The following is an 18296-nucleotide window of genomic DNA, read 5'->3' on the forward strand; positions in this document are numbered from 1 at the left end:
AGTTGTCAGAAATGTTAGGCTATTGTCGCTGACTCAAATCAGATCTGTTGCAAAGTTGCCAAAAAAAATCATGAAATTTCACTTATCCTCTTTAGCAGGGCCCAAACATTGAGATTGGGAAGCACACCAATCAGTACCTCTGCAATTAGAGACTCTCGCCAGATAGTGTATTAATCCTGAGGTCATTTTTCTGGAGTCACCAAGGTTGGTAATCCTCATAGAAAGTGCTCATCAACCTTTTCAAGGGGGTTACTATTGTAGCACTTTACTGATGCCCTCACAATCACAGGCAGCTTGTCCAAATAACAAAAAATAAGCCTTCTTGACTCTCACTATTTCTCACATGCTAACTTCAGTTTGCATAATAAAATCTCTATACCTCTAGTTCTGAATAGCAATGGTCATTCTAGACTAATTCTGCCACTTGATCGCTAGTCTGTTCAAATTATTTACATTCAAAATGTCTCAAAATTACACGCAGTAACATTTACAAGTGAAACGAAGAACTTTCCTTTCCCCAACAACGCAAGCAATTTATGGAATCTGACACATTTCAAGGATAAATATGGTGCTTTGGGTTGATCGTATGCAGGGCTCCAGATAAAATTTTGATGGAGTATTTTGCTCCCTATTTTTGGAAGTTGGGATTAAAATGATTTTGTAGGGAGTAAAAAAGGAAGTCCAATTCCCGATGGGAGTATTTTATAAGCGAGTAAAAAATGGTTTGGCGGCATTTGTTTCTCTCTTCATTGCACCACACCCATCTGATGATCGGAGGCTGCCTCTCTGTGTTGTGCTTTTCATGAGATCCGTCATGCAGCTGGGGGCTAATCGGTTGCAATGCAGTGCTTCCTCACTGTCTTCTATCTCTAGCTCTGTTTGGCCTTTTATTTAGTTTAACCATTTCTTCCTTCCGTGATCAGTTCCTATGCCTTTTCACTCTGCTCCGCTTGGATGCCCTCCGAACTCATTTGGCACTTTTCTTTTTCTTTCATGATGTTCCCCAGGCACACTTCTTTAACCTGATGGCCCTATGGATCTTTGTTACGTCATGCTTAGACCTTAAATGCAAGGTTGCGTACCTCCTCCGATCGTTGCTGGATGGGGCCTGTTGTCAATGCCCCACGGATTTTGGACTGATTGTGCACAGCAACAGCAGTTTAGCATGTGTGGTCGGAATAACTGCATTCAATGTGTTGTGACCAATTTCTTCCCACATAGTTTGGTGGAAACCCTCTGTCTTTTCTGTTTAGTGTGAATGGTGTCTGCCGGCCATGGCAATTGACTGAAGTATTCTCTTAACGGTTCTCCATCCTTCAGTAACTTCCGGGGAATTCATGTAGCTCCATCTACACTGTTCCAAAATCCAAAACTTTCCCAAAATTGATTTAGTACTGGAGTTGGAATAGTAAATTATACCAGCCTACCTAACCACCCACTAGAATATTTAGAGGAAAAGGACTAACCTGTCTTCAGCGTTTTTCGTTCACGGTTGTTGCAATATAAAAGCATTTTTTTAAAAATGTGCCTATTATTGTCCCTGGGGAGTACTAAGAGAATATTTGGGTACTGGGCAAAAACCATGCAGCAAGCCTGGTATCCACATGAACTGTGGTGTTCCTTTTGCATTTAGTGACTGAAAATGCCATAGTTATAATATTGCTCAACACACGTAGATGGATATTGTTTTTAAAAATGCAAGTTGCTGTGTCTTTAGTACAGATGTCTAAATGGTAAGAAAGAGGACAGTTTTGTATTGAACAGCTTTCTGTGGAATATGCTCTCTATGGTGATTCTTTAGATGCATGAGGCAGGATCAAGGCCCTGGGGTGGGAGGACCTTCATCCTGCCACAGCACTTTTCCGGCGAGAATTCAACTGCTGACATTGACATTCTAAACGGTGTCCAGGGATACAAAATAAAGTTCATAGCTTTATTGGACGAGAGTTGGTAAAGGATCCAACAAGAGAATTGTTTGCCTTCCTTCATGTTAACGCCACAATTGAGCAATGGGCACTGAGACGTTGTGACATTACCACGTCAGGTAATGCCCTGGGGCCCATAGTTACAGGTCTGAGCGAGGGGAGGACCACACTTCGTTCCCCGGAGGAGAAGATGGTGGCCCCCAGCCGTGAGGCGGCTCGGACCGGGGTGATTAATGCTGGTAATGACCCCGTTCCAAGCCTTCTCATTGGCTGTGAGGCTGCCACCCATACCCCCCTGGGTACTAATATAACATAAAGCCCTTCTTTTCATTCTGATCAAAGAGGACAGGCTAGATGAAGGCAGTGGAATCAAGGTTTCCGGTGAGCGGTGATTGTAAGCATAAGTTGGCACTTTGTTGCCTCGGTTGGGGTAAGGGGTAGCAGGTTTTTGGCACACAATGCAAATCTCATTCCTGTTCTCATAGATCTGGCCTTGCCAGTTCGTGTGCGTATGGGCTCATCCTGGTGCTGTTATCCGGGATGGGGGTATTGCTTATCCCCCCCCCCCCAACCCAAACCTGGAATGAATGGCGGGTTTAGCTGGCAGCAATGTTTTCACCAACTTGGTTCATTTGGTTGGGAGTATCACTAGAGAGAGGGCTGTTTTAGACATTGAAGAGTGAGCCGGAAAGGGTAGATGACTGAGGGAGAGGAAGAGGGGGGAAGCAGGGCTTTGGTGCTCTGGGGGAGATGCTGTTCAGGCTTTTCATCCCGCAGGAAGTCATGGCAGAAAAAGGTGAGGACGAGTGGCCATTTGTACCTGCTATAGTTTGCTGCGGCGAGGGAGATTGGGTGGAGGTGTCTGTAATACAGCTGCAGGCAAACGGGCAGGTGGGCACAGTTTGTTGTGGGAGCAGGGATAGGAAGATGGGGTTAGGGGGCGTGTTTCAGTTCTTCTTGGTAGAGCTGCAGGGCTGTCCTTTATCCTCTCTAGTGTACATCCTGGACAACAGCCCAAGGAGAGTGTTTCGGGTGGAAAAATGGCCACGGCATGCCGGGCGCACCTCTGAAGACGGGCACATTTTTTGAGGATTGGATGTTTGAGAAGCTAAAATGTTTTTAAAAGTTGGAACCGATCTTTCAGAAAGCTGCTCAGATGACTGACTCATCCACTTGCGCCCTTAAAATGTGTACCTGCAAAGGGTACTACAGAGCAAACTCTTTCTCGCCAGGCGTAAACAGGAAGCTTGGTTAGATGTTACCATTCTCTGGCTGTACCAAAGTGCATACAAATCACTTTCCCGCATGAGCGTCAATGCTTCTGGAATATTTGATGGAGTCAGCAGATGGACTTCGCAAGTTCTGCTTTGGGGGAGGGTATTATTTAAGTGGGGGCAGTGTTGTCATTTCACTGATGAATATATGGCTTCTCAGCCATATGCTGAGGTTCGAAGGGAAATCTTCCAAAGGAATGGCTTGCAGGTGCTATAAAGATGGGTTTCTGGCGGTGACCCTTTGCCCTGGTGAGTTAGTACATGCCCGGACGCTGCTCCGGGCTGTAATGCATCTAATCTGTTTTTCTAAAGGTGTTGCGTTTGGGAAGATTACGTCGCCTGATCATTGACCATAAGGCATCAGCAGGGGACATCCCGGGGTTGAGAAGGGCAGCTCGCCCCAAGAGTAGTTCACGTCCGTCTGTTTGATGATGTTTTAATGGGTTGGGGTGGGGTTGTTTGCTTGAGAAACATGTTTCACCAGATGGGCTCCGTCAGATTTAGCAAGCCGCTTGTATTTACGAGCCATGCCATTGTGCTCCTTGTTTGTTTCTCTCGCCTTGTTGGGGGACAACTGGGGAACATCTTTAGATCTTAAATTGCTTATGTTGGTATACATGTGAAATGTGAAAGTTACAGCCCTGATAGCTCCATGTATGTTTGCACGCAATTAGTCGTGTGAAGATGTGTGTGAATCTTGCAAGACCGGCCTTGTCCACCTTAGGCGTGTTTTTTTTTTTTGTTCGTGCTTTATAATGTGCACGGCGGGAAACGCAAATGCCCCACGTTGTTCTGCAAAGAAAGTACCTTGGCAGTCCCGGCTAAAAGTGATTGGATTTTGGGCGTAATGTCTGCAGCACATCACCGCAGTGAATTGTCTCCCTGAGAGGATTGTTTATCGGAGCTTCTGCAGATTTAGCAGCTCGAAGTGGGAGTGTCTGGATTTAGGCGCTTTTACATAGTTTGTACAGTGTGGGGAGGGAGTATCGGGGAGACTTGCGTTATTAATTCCCATAAAGGCACACGTTTAAAGCATGATTTGGTGCCAATTACCGCCTGTGCCTCATTGTAAATCCCTGTAATGTGTATATGGAAACCCATGAACTATGTAGTATTGTCCACAGTGCATATTCCCACCCACTGCTCCTCATTGCATACTGTTTTCTGTAATCCAGTCTCAAGTGCTCGGCCATGAAAATGTTTGAGCTCAAAGCTCTCCCTCGACGAAAGCATCCCCCTACCAGAAAGCCAAGGCCGTAGTAACCTACCAAGTTTAGAACAGCGTAAAAAGCTGTCTCTGGTAAATGCGTCTAAAGGAGTCCTCCAACAAAAACAGGCTGTCGGGCAGATTGATGACGCGTATTTAGGGCTACTGGGCGCGTTAAATAGTGCAGGACTCTGGTGGCAGCTTCACGGAGGTGTTGCATGGTGAAGTAGAAGGGTTCGCACCGTTCTGTATCACTGGGATGGTTGCTTGTGATGGGAAGGGGGTGAAGGTAATAAGAAAAGTAGTGTTTCAAAATGTACTTTTGATAGACCTGCTTATGTTGTAAAAAGGTTGAAGTTTTCTCCTACTGGTATATTTGCTTGAGGAACGATATCAGTTTACGGTGTAAACAGACGACCATTTTTATAGAGCTTACACCTATTGGACATCTTATTGTGTCTGCACGCTGGAGCATCTGTGGCCCCCGATCTTTATGGAAATTCAATGCAACGGCCTCATTCCAAAGAAGGGCACTCGACCCATGTGTCCCTTCACACCTGGCTACATCTTCGGAACTGTTGAGTAGTTCCTGTATTGGATAGATCAGGCCTAAACTGAGCCGGGAGTGGGGGGGGGGGGGTTGAGAAGTGCTTTAAGTGGGATAGGAAATCGAGGGGCAAGCAGTAGAGCATAAGACCCTTTAAACATGTATTTTGGGTCACTCCGCATGGTCTCAGGTGGTCTTTTTGCAACCAGTCTGCAAATTGCTAATGCATATCTCTGGCTCTGTTTGAAAATAAATCAATACGTATAAATAAGAGTCCTCTTTCTCGTCCCCAGGCCCCCGCCGGCCCCCACCCCACTCACCTGAGAAAGTGTGGAGGGAGGAAGCCGCACCAACATATGTTCCGGACTGATTTTTCATATATCAGAGCATTTTGGCAACATACACTCGGCACTCTTTAATATCTATTTACGTAACATTCTGGACTATGTTGGGGCCAGATTTACAAACTATGCCGATGATACTCAGCTGTTGATAGAACTGAGCGGAGAATACGTTGATGACAGTAAAAAAAAAAAGTACAGATTATATAACAAATGGTGACAAACTAGATGACCACCAACTGGCTTTGTCTAGAAAATGGGTGCACAACATACGGCCCGTGGGCCAGTTGCGGCCCGCCGTGCTGTTTTTTTCCGGCCCGCGAGTCACAAAGACTTTCCTAATGGAGGGCAGCCCGCAAGCAGCATCGGCCGTCCTCCATTAGGAAAGTCGGTCTTCCGGGCCAGACAAAACACTGGCCGTCATTGGCTCAGCACACACGCACCACGTCACTCCTACGAGCCACGTAGTGCGTGTGTGCTGCACCAATGGAGTGCCAGCACTACGGCTGGCGTGGCCAGTAAGGCTTGATGCCGGAAGGAATTTCAGCCTTGCTTGCCATGCCAGCCGTAGTACGATTCTACTTACCTCGCCAGCGTTCCAGCTTACCTGCCTTCCAGCACGTCTCCGGTAATTGGTCTGTGCGTGTTGGGTCTGTTCTGCTGTATGTTTGTGTTGTGTATGTTGAGATGGGGGTTTGGGGGGCGTGTCGGATGTGTATGAATGTTTGTTTTTGAGTGTTTGTGTTTATGTTGAGATGCATGTATGGGTGCATGCTTCAGAGTTTCAGTGCTGAGTTTGGGGGGTTTGGGTCTGTATGGGTGCATGCTTGAGAGTGTGTTTGTGCTGAGTTGGGGGGGTGGGGGGTTCGGGTCTGTATGGATGCATGCTTGAGAATGTGTGTGCTGCGTTGGGGGGGTGGGGGGGTTCGGTTCTGTATGGGTGCATGCTTGAGAATGTGTGTGCTGCGTTGGGGGGTTCGGGTCTGTATGGGTGCAGGCTTCAGAGTGTGTTTGGGGCATAGTGTTTGGTTGGGGGTGAGGGGGCCATGGGGCAAAGTGTTTGGTTGGGGGTGGGAGCCATTGGGCATTTTTTGGTTGGGGGTAAGGGGGCCATCGGGCATAGTGTGTGTTTGGTTGGGGGTGGGGGCCATGCGGTATAGTGTTTGGTTTGGGGTGAGAGGGCCATGGGGCATAGTGTTTGCTTGGGGGTGAGGGACAGGGGGCATTGTGTTTGGTTGAGGGTAAGGGGGCCATGGGGCATAGTGGTTGGTTGAGGGTGAGGGGGCCATGGGGCATAGTGTTTGGTTGGGGGTGGGAGCCATGGGGCATATTGGTTGGGTGAGGGGGCCATGGGGCATAGTGTTTGCTTGGGGGTGAGGGGGCCATGGGGCATAGTGTTTGCTTGGGGGTGAGGGGGCCAATCGGGCATAGTGTTTGCTTGGGGGGGGTGAGAGCCCTGGGGCATAGTGTTTGGTTAAGGGTGGGGGGGGCCATGGGGCATAGTGTTTGGTTGGGGGTGGGAGCCATGGGGCATATTGGTTGGGTGAGGGGGCCATGGGGCATAGTGTTTGCTTGGGGGTGAGGGGGCCATGGGGCATAGTGTTTGCTTGGGGGTGAGGGGGCCAATCGGGCATAGTGTTTGCTTGGGGGGGGTGAGAGCCCTGGGGCATAGTGTTTGGTTAAGGGTGGGGGGGGCCATGGGGCATAATGTTTGGTTGGGGGTGGGAGCCATGGGGGCATAGTGTTGCACTCCAAGATTGAACTCAATAATAAAGCTAAAACAGGCACAGTTAGGAGATGTACATCCTTTGCTTCTTTGAGGAAACCTGACTCAACGAAGGCCATACTCCTCTTGGGCAACCCAAACAGCAAACTATAGCAGTCCAAAACAACTGAATGTCCAATCAAGGGTCAATAAAATATATATAATTTAATTAAACAGACGATATGCAATAAGTAAATCGAAATAAATGATAACAATGGAAAATGTATAGTACAAAATGTAAGTTTGAAATGCAATAAAAATCGTTACCCCTCATAAAACATATTCTTTTTCCATGTGTTTAATACAAATTGGGGGTTGAAAAAGCCTCCTGACATGTCACGCCTACAGCCCCGCCCACTTTTACTTTTCGGCCCACTATAGCCCTCATGTAAGGTACTTTCAGCCCTCTGTCAAAATCAGTTGTGCACCCGTGGTCTAGAATGAGATTGGGCTCTGACTATACAGAGTTCCTTATTGATGGCCACTGCATCAGGACTTTGGACAAAGTCAAAATCCTGCGACTGATTGTCGACCAGTCTCTGGGAGCAGAGACACATGTAGATGACGTCTCAGAGAAATCCCAATATCACCTGAGGTTGCTCAGGTTGGTAAAACCATAAGTTGGGGAAACCCTGGTCAGAGCAATTATAATGCCCGCATAGACTATTGCAATGCTCTTTTAGGCGGAGCAAGTAAGAGTAGTATACAAAAGCTCCAAAACCTTGCAAAATGATTCGGTTTGCTTCGTTAAAATTTTTCCCAAAAGAGACCATACTCTTGCCAGGAGAGAACTGCACTGTGCTGCCCGTCACATCCAGAATTAAGTTTTTTACTTTGACGCATAAATGCCTCTATGGCTATGCACCAAGTTACCTAAAAGACCGCTTTACCCAACAACTGCCGGGAAGATCCATGAGATCTAGTAATACCTACTTGTTTGTCCTAAGGTTAAAAGAACATGTGCCAAGGGACGGTCTTTCCCGGTCATGGCTACACTCACCTGGAATGATCTCCACATCGAGATGCGTTCAGAGAAGTCTCCCCATTTTCTGCAATCTGCTCAAGACGTTACTGTTTAATTAGACCCCCTGCCGAATACTGATCTAGACTTGGCTGTTGATTCACTATCCATTGCTGCTTGCTTTTTCTGTTGTGTTATGTTATTTTTTTCTGTCTCGTGTTCTGTGTGCGCCCTGATGCCTACGTGCTGTGGCGCGTTTTACGCATTAAACATAAACCTACGAATTACTTTGTTTGACAAATAGGTCTGTGATAGTGATTCACGCATTGCACCCCTTCTGAGCACAAAATGTAAACTGGGCTTCGTTCTCTTTTTATTCGTTACAACACTCATCCTGAAAGCAAATATTTGCAAACCACATATACTAATTTGGACAGCCTCAGTGAAGCTTGCCCTGTTTGAGTACAGGGCGACTTCTAATTCTCCGGGTGCGACGGTCAAAGCTCGAACCGGATGCGTTAAGTAGGGTACCTATTAGTAGACCGAGGGAGCCCTAGCAGCAGTTAATGGAGACTGCCGGGCACCATCCCAGCCAGTGCCAACCCACTTTAAGGCCTAGGGTTTAATTTGGGGGGGGCGGGAGTGCTTATAACTTTTAATACAGCTTCATTTGCAGGGTGCAACTCGTGTAACTATCTTTGAGTTAAAATAAGTAGCTTTCTGCTCTAACCTTTCAATTATTCATCCAGTCCAATGAATTACAATGGAAATTAGTTGCTGGCAGCATTTGAATGGTGTTGTGGGCATGGAGAGGGCTACAGTGGGTGGCACAGTCTCTGATCTTAACTGGCAGTTGGATTTGTGACAGCGAGTGACTGTCCTTTGAAATCACATCTTTTGGGTTGGGCCATCAGGCTCCTGATAGGGGGACAATGCAGATCCAATGTGCCATTTTCAGCTCCTGCACAAATCCCTAATTTGACCCTCAAGGACATATGCCTCCAAAGTGCGAGGTTACCCCCAACTTCCCCCGCGTTTTAATGGCATACATTTTCAGCTAACCTGTGACACCTTTAGACCAGCTTGTACCATTGAAGCTGGGCCAATTGGTCCGCTGTCTGACTGTTAAAATTCTAAAGCCCATTCATGGAAGGTGCTGGTTCTTATTGGCTATATCCTATTCCATTGTGTCATTGGAAAATAAACCAGCACAGCTATTTATGATTTGAAATGAAGACAGAATAATTGTGTGAAATTGGTGAATCCTTTTTCGAAGAGGGCGCCATGCGTGGACTGCTTCCATCTAGCTTTCGTCCACGATGTCGAGACTGGTATAAGTAGCACGCGCGGCAACCGTTGCCCCAGTTTTGTTTTTCTGCACATTGGCTTCGAAACTATTACTTCACCTCAGCAATTTACCTATTGCATTTATTGATAAGGCCTACCGTGAAAACCGTGTTTGAGGTCCTCGGATTGTGGTTCAAATAAGTCCATCACAGATCCACACAGAGTATGCCTCTGGTGCTTAGGTGTGAGCCATGAGGTTGACTGTCGCTCTTGCCAGTCTAGGACGGTTGAGGTGCTGAAGGAGAGGAAGGGGAAACTCTCCCTGGACAGGCCCTCATCCAAATTTTCCATTACCCTATCAAAGCTGAGCGCAAGGGAAGTTCTAAAAAGAAAGCACAGCAAACATCCCAAGTGTGCAAGATCGAGTTCCCGACACTCATCGTCCTCGCACAGAAGATCGAAGAAGCAATGCCATCGATCCCAGTCGTCTTCCGACTCCTCACCAGATAAGAAAGTTTGCAGAGTAAATCGGCTACTAAGGCTGAGTTGGAAGAGTTTTGCCTCCAAAATGTTAGAGGTGATCGCAAAGGCAACATCTACCCTTATTGGTGAATCAAAAAAGGCTGCATATCCTAGCTCGCCTCTTGAGGCTAACAGGGCGTCATCAAATACTGCTACTCGCGTGTCTAAGAGCCTGGGTAGTAAGGTCTCAAAGCTTCCTCGTAGCGTCGGGAGACTCCACACCTAGAATCGAGTCGAAGCCATCATTTTCCTCCGCAGCTCCGTTGAAGGAACCAAAGTCTAGCTCTTTGACGTGAATGCCTTTTGACATTGAAGCTTTCAAAGCCATCAACTTTGTCGGCAGATTAGTCGAAGGTTTCTAAGCCCTTACCAAAAAAGACTTTTTTTTTTGTGTTTTTTTTTTTACTTCGCTGAGCTATATTTGAGTAGGAAGAAACACTATTTGAGGAGGAAGATGCAGAGGAGGAGAGAAGGCCTCTGTTTGGACAGGGGTATGGCACTCGGAATGCTCCCGGGGGTCTGATTTCTAGGAATTCGAGACTTGTAGACCCGCTGGATATCCTGAAGGATGCCAGTAGTATTGATACATCCCCATAGATGAGTATGCCACACCGGATGTGACTGGGCATGCTGATGCCTCCTACATGCCAGCAATGTCCAAACTAACACAATATTTAGGCTGGAGTAGGCCTCCTGTTTAGTAGGAAATAACAAAATCTAGTTGCACTTTTCTCTGCCCATTCTTGTGCATTGGAAATACATTGAATCAAATCTTACTGATTGGGAATGGGAGAAGGAAGGACTTGCCTTACCCCTAAGACTCTGCATTGGGTCTCCCAGCAACCACACAACCAAGGAAGCAACCCATGGCACTTGATACTTATCCAATCTGCCTCAATGCCGCTTTGGGCACCTTTGCTGCCACCCAAGCTGCTGCAAGGGAACCGCCACAGTCCTCTCCGACCCAGACGCCTTACTACCTCTGCATCTCAAGTTCTGCTCATTGCACCTGCCTGCTGAAGCTCTGACCATCTTCACATCTGAGAAACTACGAGCCTTCTAGTGTCCCCAACTTGCCACGACCCGTCTTGTTACCGCCCTTTTCAAGCTCCAATCCGTTGCCACTGCAATACCACCATGTTGTATTGACCCAGTCATCTCGCTCACTGCTGAAGGCCAGTCTTTGCTTCTCTGCATCTGAGACTTTTGAGTCTTCCTGCTCCACTGACCAGACACTGCCAGCTGTTCTGACGTCTTTGACTCGCAAGCCGTTGCCGCTCCCAAATATCACTGCTTCATTGGAACCCATTGCTGCTGTTGCCCAACTCTGCTCTGCCTCTGCGCCGAAAGCCCCTGACTCCCAGTTGGATTCTGAAAAGCCTCCACAAGAACTAAAGGTATTTGACGTGGCTCAGCCTCGGGTCTGCCTTAATGGATCCTGATGACTTAAGTCAATTTTCTACCTTTTTGAAAGACATATTCATTTACTTGGTTTGTGGTGGGGGGGGGCGTGATCAGGCAAGGATTTCAGCATCAAAATGTCAGTGTCCCCCTATAGTGTGAGGTCTGCTTTTTCTGTGTTTTCCCTTACACGTGTCTGCCAGTAGGCTTTTAAATCTTTTATGAATTATACAATAAAACAAGACGGATCAGCTGTGGAAGTGGGAAGCAGGCCAAAATGGGGGAGGCTGTGTGGGAGACCCCAGTTGGATCCACAGTTTTGGACCAGGGAATCAACAGACCCTTAGGGGGAGTGTTGTGTATGCAGACAGACACAGACTGCCCCCCCCCCCTCACCTCTGGTAATAAGACAGGTTACATGGAAAAGTTGGAACACCATGAAGACACCAACATCTTTGTAGAAACCAGTAACATATTTATTACAGGAAGATGTGTAAACTCATTGCCACTAGGATAAATTAGACACACTGGACTGGCTAGGCACACCCACTGACATGGAACCCGGGGCCTGGGGAGTACCCTTAGATGCAAGTGGGGGGGGACACCAAGGGAGAAAGGGAAGGGTTGGAGAAGGGGGCCGGTAGAGATGGTGAGAGCGAAAAGAGGGAGGGGCAGGCACAGAGACACAAGGACGGGCAGACACAAGGGGGAAAAGAAGCGGAGAAGGACAGGGAGGCACAGAGGTAGGTAGGTGGGTGGGGTGGTGGCAGACACTGACAGGCCAGGAGAAAGAAGCGGGGCAAGAAGGGACTGAGGCCAGTAGACCCACTTGTGGAAAAATAGAGCAGGGTTGGGGAGAAAGGGATCCAGGGCAGAAGGATAAGGCCAAACGGGGGAGAAGGGTTCCTGCCAGAAGGGGTTCGGCAGCCTCTGCCCCCAACCCACGTCGGCACACCACAGCACCAGCAGACAAGGGGGGAAAAAAAGGCTGTATATAAGACTGTTTCTCCAGCATTGGATCTTTCATGGATTCACATGCTTAGAATATTCCCCGTCATCAGACTGGGAACCCTCGGTACACATATATATAGTCATTTCCAATAGGAAAAAACTTCTGCCCTATCCCCGTCTGCGTCCTCTACGGGGCCGCCCACGTACGCCCCGTTGGACGTGATGGTATATAAGCCCCGCCCCCGCGGGTCCCTTCAGATTTCAACCGTCTCCAAAGATAGTGGGATCTCCTCGTGTATTTTCTTCAAATACTTATCGAATTGTTTCTAACTCCTGCGAGTTTGTCTGTTTGGTCCACTTCTAACTCCTACGAGTTTTGTTTGTTGGGCTGGCAATAATGTCGGGTAATCCTCTTTTCCGCCCGTGTGCCACGTGCGGTCTAAAGAAGGTTTATGAAGGGGATGGCCATCTTGACTGCATCTACTGCCTTCACCCCCACCACTCGGCGGACCAATGTGATATTTGCAAGGGGTTTTCCCAAAAAACCCTGAAGGACCGGAATCGGCGACTGGTCTCGTGGCTGAACGACGGCGCTGGAGCGTACCCTCAGTCGGAGGTAGGATCGGTGCGCAGTATCGCCTCAGCGAAAACATCAGAAGCCCCCCGACGCTCACATCCGTCGGAACCTCCGGCCAAAAAATCACGACCTACGGAGAAGGACGTGCCTCGAAGTCATTCCTCTAAGGCCTCATCGAAAGAATCGACGAAGAAATCATCTTCCTCTTCTTCTTCGTCGAAGAAAGATAAGGACAGGCCAAAATCCTCCTCGAGCGATCAGAAAAGATCAGCTACGAGTAGAGAGGCGGATAAACGCAGGGAGAGCTCCGCGAAGGCGGGACCGCCTAAGCCACCTGCAGGCCCTCCGTCGACGACGGCGACGATCCAAGTGCCCACTCCGTCACAGTCCCCCGCCTTTCAAACGGGCTCATCGTCGACGACGATTCCCTCGTCGACGGAGTTCCAGGCCTGGAGGCCAGAAGTGTTCGACATGGGGCTACCCGACACACTGCTGCAAGAACAGGCAGTTTCGATCGCCTCCAAAGAAGACGACGGCTTCAGAATAGTGAGCCCGGAAGACCTGGGGCTACGGCCCAGATTTCCTTCTGGTGCAACCTGCTCTCAAGTTTTCACCCAGCCTCCAAACGCCCAGGCTACTCTCTCCATGGAGGTACTTTCCTCCTTACACTCGCTCTTGAAGTCCCTGGACGAAAGGCTCCCACCTGTTCCGACGACTCCCCTCGTCGACGAGCCCGGACCTTCACACCGCCCGACTAGATCGGTCGTGGGCCCAACTGCTCCAACAGTCCAGGAAGAAGGTGAGCTCTCGGACTCCCTCTCTGAACAGGGGTCAGCTTCTGGTATCTCCCTCTCGCCGTCGAGAGACCCGTCATGGGTTTCGGATGTGGAGGTGGATCCTCCGAAAAGTCCCATTCACCCGTCTCCACCGGATGACATAGGGGCCTTCCATTCCATGATGGAAAAGGCCTGCAAGGAGTTCGGTTTGACCCAACAAGAAGAAAAGAAGGACTGCTTCCTCTTTGACCACATGGGCAAGAATAGGCGTTCCGTTTTTTCGATACCGATACTGGACCACGTATGGAAAGAGGGCGTCCAAACCATGCGGCATCCATTCTCGGAACCTGCGGTCAAGGGCCGCGTAGAGAAAAAATTTAAAGTTCCAGATTCGACGCCAAAATGCCTCTCTGCGCAACCCACGCCTGACTCGGTGGTATCGGCGGCGGCGACGAGAAAGGCAAAGGCCCAGCATAAATGCTCTACCCCTCCGGATTCCGAAGCTAGACGCCAAGACGCTTTCGGTAAGAAGATCCTGTCAGTGGGAGCGTCAACAGTGAAAGCAGCGAACTCCCTGGCAATCATGGCCAGGTATGACAGGGAGATGTGGCACAGACTGGCACCCATTATGGACCACCTCCCAGAAGAACACAGAAAATCAGCTATGTCCCTGGTTCGTGAAGGAGAAGAAGCCTCGAACCATGCTATCAATATAGCGGTGGACCTGGCAGATTCGGGGTTCAAACAAATTAACAACGGAGTGGTTCTACGACGCCAGGCCTGGCTCAAGTGCACCAACTTTAGACCCGAGGTGCAATATAAGGTTGTCGACATGCCTTTCGAAGGTGACCACCTGTTTGGCGGAAAGGTGGATGAGGCCTTGAAAGGAATGAAGGAGGACTCTGAGACGGCGCGCTCACTGGGCTCTCTCCAAAGCGGTAAGCCCTTTCGTTCCTTTCGCCCCTTTAGAGGAGCTACGGGAAACGCACGATTTGCGGGATCCAGGGATAGAGCATTCGGGAGGTCTTCATATCCGTCCCAAGGCTATAGGCGCGCCTCACAGTCCTCGACCCGACGCAGAAATTTCCAGGCCTCCAAGAGACGTCCCACTTACTCGTCGTCGACGGGAAAACAAAAAGATCAACAATGACGTTCTAGGAGGGAGAGTGTCAAGTTGCGTCGAGGAATGGGAGTCAATTACGACAGATCGGTGGGTTCTGGACACGGTGAGACTGGGACATTCCCTAAGATTCAAATCCAGACCTCCAAGACGTCCACCGATACGCCTGTCTCAACCACACCTAAGCGTCTTGCGTCGAGAGGTTGCGCTCATGCTAAAAAAAGGCGCCATCGAGTTAGTCCCTGCTTCGCAGAGAGGCTTAGGGGTTTACTCACGCTGCTTCGTAGTAAAGAAACCAAACGGGAAGTGGCGCCCCATCCTCGACCTACGGGACCTCAACAAAACCCTGCTGAGTCAAAAGTTCAAGATGCTTACTCTACAGGAAGTAATCAGATCGGTCCAAAAGAACGATTTCCTGGCGTCTCTGGACCTCCAAGATGCGTATTTTCACATTCCGGTGCGCACTCACCACAGGAGGTTCCTGAGGTTCCTAGTCGGCCAAACACACTACCAATTTACTGTGCTCCCTTTCGGCCTGAAGTCCTCCCCAAGAACCTTTACAAAGTGCCTAGCACCCGTAGCAGCCTGGCTGCGGAAGGAAGGGCATCACGTTTACCCGTACCTCGACGACTGGCTCGTGAGGGGATCCTCCCCAGCGTCGACCAACGACAGCCTATTGACCACCTTGCGACTGCTACAGCGTCTGGGATTTGCAGTGAACTACGAAAAGTCTTCACTAAAGCCCTCGAAGAGCTTGAAGTTCCTAGGTGCTCAATTCGACACCCACACGGGACTAGTGAAACCATCCCTGGAAAGGTTGTTGAAGATCAAACACCTGACAAGCCAACTTCGTTTACAGAGCAGGTTGTCAGTAAGAAAATATGCGGCTCTCCTCGGCTCCATGGCATCGTGCATCCACCTAGTCGCGAACTGCCGGTTGTTCATGAGACCTCTACAGGAGTTCCTATCAGACAGATGGAAGCAGGCCACAGGCCGCTGGTCGGACAAGATAATAGTCGACGACGAACGAGTTATCAAAGCCCTCCGATGGTGGAAAGTGGCGCGCAACCTGGACAGAGGGGTCCCCCTGCAGGAGCCGGAATTTCAGAACACCATCATTACAGACGCCTCTCTGTCGGGCTGGGGAGCACACATGTCACGTCACCAAACCCAAGGCAGGTGGTCGTCGACCGAATCTCGCCTACATATCAACGTCCTGGAGCTAAGGGCGGTGAGATGGGCCCTGAAATCTTTCCTCCCACACATCAAGGGGTCAAAAGTAAGAGTGCTCACGGACAATACGACAGCTATGTTCTACCTGATAAAACAGGGTGGCACCAGATCCAGGACCCTCTCGAAGGAAGCTCAAAAGATCTGGCATTGGGCTTTAAAACACCACATCTCCCTAGTGGCATACCACCTACCGGGAGCGAAGAACGTACAGGCGGATTCCCTGAGCAGGACTATGTCACAAATACACGAGTGGGAGCTGGACTCCACTCAACTCGGGGAAATCTTCGAAAGATGGGGGACTCCGTCGATCGATCTCTTCGCCACGGAAAGAAACCGAAAATGTGTTCAGTTCGCGAGCAGATGGCCCCAAACAGGCTCCCTGGGGGAAGCGTTCTCGTTTCCGTGGACAGGCAAGTTCCTCTACGCCTTCCCTCCATTTCCCCTCATACGGAGGACGATCCAGGGGATCCACAGGTACAATTGCCGGGTCATCCGAGTGGCCCCGCGCTGGCCGAGGGAACCTTGGTTCTCAGACCTCCTTCATCTGTCGCTGGATCAGCCGATACCATTCAGGAAAGTGCCGAACCTCCTGTCCAGGGACGAGGGGACCGTGTGGCACCACAATCCGGACAGCCTGAACTTAACTGCATGGCTCCTGACTTCTCGGAGTTCGGGAACCTAAAAGTCTCGACTGATTGCCGAAGGATTCTGCAGGCGGCCAGGGCCCCGTCCACTAACAAATCATATGTAAGCAAATGGAAAAGGTTCTGTATATGGTGTCAAACACAACAAAATATACAACCTTTGGAAGTAACTCCGGAGCAAATCCTCCCGTATCTTCTTCATCTTGCGGAGAGCGGACTGTCATCATCGTCAATCAAAGTACACCTGGCGGCTGTTTCGAGATTTACAAGAAGAAGACAGTCCCCTCCACTATTCAGTGACAGGCTAGTGAAGCATTTCATGAAGGGTCTGTTTAGAACCTTCCCTCCGGAAAAACGGTTCCCACCGTCGTGGAGTCTGAACACGGTTCTAGCTGCCTTAATGAAGCCTCCCTTTGAGCCAATGTCCTCTTCATCTCTACAATTTCTATCTTGGAAACTCGCGTTCCTAGTTGCCATCACTTCGGCTAGAAGAATGTCGGAACTACAGGCACTGGTCATAGACCCTCCATATCTGAGGTTCTTTAAGGACAAAGTTATTTTATCAACTAACCCTTCATTCATCCCAAAAGTACCGTCGGTCTATCATAAGCACTCGACCCTGGTACTCCCTACTTTCTTTGCATCTCCTTCGTCGACGGCGGAGAAGGCTCTTCACACTCTGGACGTCAAAAGGGCGCTAAAATTTTACCTGCAAAAAACGCAAGATATCAGAGCCACCAGACAGCTATTCGTCGCCTACGGCCCCTCGGCTAGGGGTAAGGCTATCTCCAAACAAGGTCTGGCTCGCTGGGTCTCCTCGGCGATTACCCTGTGTCATTCCAAGGCCGGGAGACCTCTACTACATCGTCCCAGAGCCCATTCCACGAGATCGACATCTTCCTCCGTGGCTCTATGGGCAGGAATTCCGCTGACGGACATCTGCCAGGCGGCGGCATGGTCTGTTCCGCACACGTTTACGCGCCACTACTGCCTGGAAAAGCAGCACGCGGATGAGGTACAAATGGGAAGGGCAGTGCTTCGCCACCTTTTTCAATGAGGTAAGCCAAAGTTTCAAGAATAATGCTGCCTATTATTTGGCCTCAGCTGTTTTTTCAGAGTGTATACATGAATGTACATAGTTTATTGACCTAAACATAAGTGGTCGGGTAGATATATGCGCAAGGGGTGCATACTGAGTCATATGACATAGCATTGTATGGCGGAAATCCGTTTAATATCAGTATAATAAGTTGTTGCTTACATACATGTGTAAACGGTAGTGTTTGGGGGTGTCTCTACGAATGTAAGTTACATTGCACTCTCACCTCCTTCTTGATGTTACTGCTTTACAATCTATTCTAAGCATGTGAATCCATGAAAGATCCAATGCTGGAGAAGGGAGTAGTTTCTTACCTGTAACTCCATTTCTCCAGCATTGGTATCTTTCATGGATTCACATGCGCCCTCCGGCCTCCCCGGACTGCAATGTGGAAGATTGGTATGTAAGCAAGTTTTCCCCCGTTATCTTGGAGGGGTCGAAATCTGAAGGGACCCGCGGGGGCGGGGCTTATATACCATCACGTCCAACGGGGCGTACGTGGGCGGCCCCGTAGAGGACGCAGACGGGGATAGGGCAGAAGTTTTTTCCTATTGGAAATGACTATATATATGTGTACCGAGGGTTCCCAGTCTGATGACGGGGAATATTCTAAGCATGTGAATCCATGAAAGATACCAATGCTGGAGAAATGGAGTTACAGGTAAG

General features: G+C 49.2%; 1 protein-coding gene across 1 annotated transcript in view; it reads left to right on the forward strand.

The window, feature by feature from the left end:
* DISP1 (dispatched RND transporter family member 1) overlaps positions 1–18296 on the forward strand; it is a 222608-nt gene that overhangs the window by 87582 nt on the left and 116730 nt on the right. The gene's annotated exons all lie outside the window — the stretch shown is intronic.

Source organism: Ambystoma mexicanum, chromosome 4q (assembly GCF_040938575.1).
Source record: "Ambystoma mexicanum isolate Mex_15411 chromosome 4q, UKY_AmexF1_1, whole genome shotgun sequence".
In the NCBI taxonomy this organism is placed as follows: Eukaryota; Metazoa; Chordata; class Amphibia; order Caudata; family Ambystomatidae; genus Ambystoma; species Ambystoma mexicanum.